Source organism: Neofelis nebulosa, chromosome 15 (genome assembly GCF_028018385.1).
Source record: "Neofelis nebulosa isolate mNeoNeb1 chromosome 15, mNeoNeb1.pri, whole genome shotgun sequence".
NCBI lineage: Eukaryota > Metazoa > Chordata > Mammalia > Carnivora > Felidae > Neofelis > Neofelis nebulosa.
Window position 1 is genome coordinate 70,758,185 of NC_080796.1, and position 3,314 is coordinate 70,761,498.

General features: G+C 39.7%; 1 pseudogene; it reads right to left on the reverse strand.

Annotated features, from left to right (window-relative positions):
* Positions 1-1,632: 1,632 nt before the first annotated feature.
* LOC131496256 (ATP synthase subunit epsilon, mitochondrial-like) lies at positions 1,633-1,788 on the reverse strand (annotated as a pseudogene).
* Positions 1,789-3,314: the final 1,526 nt, after the last annotated feature.

Below are 3,314 nucleotides of genomic sequence, written 5' to 3' on the forward strand. Positions count from 1 at the left end.
CTCTCTCTCTCTAAAAAAAAAAAAAAAAAAAAAAAAAAAAGGGTATGGAATAGAATGAGTTAGGACGACAGAATAGAACCAGTGAATCAGTATGCTTTCTGGTTTGGAAGGTTATCAATAACTTGTTTAGATTGTCTATTTCATGTGTGAGTTCTGGCAGATTATGTCTTTCAAGGAATTGTTCCATTTCATTGAGGTTATCACATTTGTAGGCATAGAGTTGTTCATAGTATTCCTTTACTGTCCTTTTATTTTTCTTTCCTTTTTTATTAAAATTTTTTTAACGTTTATTTTTGAGACAGAGAGAGATAGAGCATGAACGGGGTGGGTCAGAGAGAGAGGGAGCCACAGAATCTGAAACAGGCTCCAGGCTCTGAGCTGTCCGCACAGAGCCCGATGCGGGGCTCGAACTCACTGGCCGCGAGATCGTGACCTGAGCTGAAGTCGGACGCTTAGCCGACTGAGCCACCCAGGCGCCCCTTTACTGTCCTTTTAGTGTCCATGAGTTTGGTAGTGATGTCCCCTCTTACATTTCTGATATTAGTAATTTGTGTCCTGTATCTTTTTTTATTTAAATTTATTTAGCCTGGCTAGAGGTTTACCAATTTTGTTGATCTTTGCCAAGAACCAGCCTTTGCTCTCATTGATTTTCTCTATTAATTTCCTGTTTTCAATTTCTTTGCTTTCTACTCTAGTTTTTATTATTTCTTTTCTTTGGCTTACTTTGGAATTAATTTGGTCTTCGTTTTCTAGTTCCCTAAAGTGAAAGCTTATATTCTTGATTTTAGGTCTCTCATCGTTTCTATTATATGCATTCAATGTTATCAATTTCCCTTTAAGCACTACTTTTGCTGAATCCCACAAATTTTGATAAATTGTGTTTTCATTTTAATTTTGCTCAAAATATTGAAAAATTTCTCTAGAGATTCTTTGACCTGTGTATTATTTAGAAATGTATCGTTTAACCTCTACATATTTGGGGATTTTCCAGATGCTTTTTGTTGTTGATTTCCAGTTTATTTCCAGTGTGGCCTGAGAACAGACAATGTATGATTTCTATTATTCTAAATTTGTTACAGGGTGTCTTATGACCCAGAAGGTGGTCTATTTTGGTGAACGTTCCATATGAGCTTGAGAAGAATGCGTATTCTGCTGTTATTGGGTTAGCATGTTTTCTCTTTCTCTATTTACTTTTATTTTAAAATTTATTTATTTTTGAGAGAGAGGCAGCGTGAGCAGGAGAGAGGCAGAGAGAGAGGGCGACAGAGAATCCCAAGCAGGCTCCACCCTGCCAGCACAGAGCCCAAAGCAGGGTCTGAACTCAGGAACCATGAGATCATGACCTGAGCAGAAACCAAGAGTCAGAGGCTTCCCTGACTGAGCCACCCAGGGGCCCCTATTTACTTTTAATCTATATGTGTCTTTATACTTAAAATGGGTTTCTCATAGACTAGAGTTGGGTTTTGTCTTTGTCTTTGTTTTTTTGAATCATACTTCAATGTATTGTCATTGTCGATCCGTGAACGAGTATGTCTTTTTCCCATGAAGGGAGATCCTTTTCAATCTGCTGTAACACGTGCCCACACATCTTCAACTTGAAAATGTAGCTTTTCAAGCTTTAGTAAGAGTAGACTATTCCTTTTTCACTTTCACAATTTTTAGGCTGCTGCCGGAAGTCTTCTTGGCATCTGTTTTGAATTCTGTTGTCAGTGCGTCTCTCACTGCTTTTGCAAAGATCTGGAAGTATCCGATGTAGCTGAGCCCAGCCTGTCACCAGTACACCACCATGATGTCTCAAAGAGTGAGCACCTTTGACCAAATCGCAAGGACGTGTTATCGCTGGCCTGGCGGAAGCCCAGCTACAGGAAGTCAGGCCCCAGAAGCAGAAGGGGCAGGGCCCTACACCAGCCAATCCTGCCACCTCTTGCCCTGCTCCACCTCCCGAATGGCCCCTGCTGCCCACCAGGAGCCAATCAGGTCTCGTTTTTTTGAGCCACTCTGACAATCTCTGTCTTTTCATTGGCTCGTTTAGACCATTGACACTCAAGGTGATTCTTGATACGGTTAGGATAATATTTAATCATATTTGTTACTGTTTTCTGTTTGGTTCCCTTGTTCTTTGTTACTATTATTGCCTTCCACTCTTCCTCTGTCTTTTGTAGTTTCATTAAGCACTTCATTTTCTCTCCTTTCTTAGTAGGTATGTTATACCTTTTATTTTTTATTGATTTTTTTACTGGCTGTCCTGGATTCTGCAATATACACTTACAACTCATCCAAGCACACTGCCAAATAACACTACACTGCTTTCTGGGTAGTGTGAGTACCTTATATAACAAAATAATCCTAATTCCTCTCTCCTGGCCCTTGTATCCTTGTCATTCATTTCACTTATATATAAGCATTCATAAGCATATATACACATAAGGGATATACATAAGCACCCATAATTGAATACATTCCTGCTATTATTTTTTTTTTTTTTTTATTATTATTATTTTGAACAGAGTGTTATCTGTTAGGTCAGTTATGAGTAGGAAAAATAAGTTTTTATTTGACCTTCACTTACTCCTTCTCTGATGTTCTTCCTCTCCTTATGTAGATCTGTTTTTTTTTTTTTAATTAAAACGTTTATTTATTTTTGAGAGACAGAGAGAGGCAGAGCACAAGTGGGGGAGGGGCAGAGAGAGAATGAGACACAGAATCCGAAGCAGAGCCCGACGGCGGGCTCGAACTCGGACTGAGAGATCACGACCTGAGCCGAAGTTGGACGCTTAACCAACTGAGCCACCCAGGCGCCCCTCTGGGTTTCTGACCCATAGCATTTCTTTCTCCCTAAAGAATTTCCGTGAACATTTCTTGCAAGGCAAAACCACTGGCAACAAATTCCCTCAACTTTTGTTTGTCCAAGGAAGTCTTGGTTTCTCCTTCGCGTTTGAAGGACTAATTTCTCAGGATTCAGAAGTCCAGACTGGCATTCTTTTTCCTCTCAACTCTTTAAATACTTCGCTCTGTTGTCTTCTTGCTGACAGTCAGGGTTGGTTTTTTTTTTTTTGTTTGTTTGTTTTTAAGCTGAAGACAGGTGCAACGTTAAAGACATACATTGCAAACCCGTTTGCTCATCAGTGACCCTTGTGACTTTGCTGAATGAGACGACAGTTATTGAATACGACATCAAAGCTGCCGTCACGACATGCTGTTAAGTTCAAACTGAATCATTGCTTTTTTCTCTATCACTTTCTTACATCTAGAAAATCAACAGAACATCGAGCCAAAGCTCTGATTCTGTCGTTTGCCAGTTTCCATGGTACATA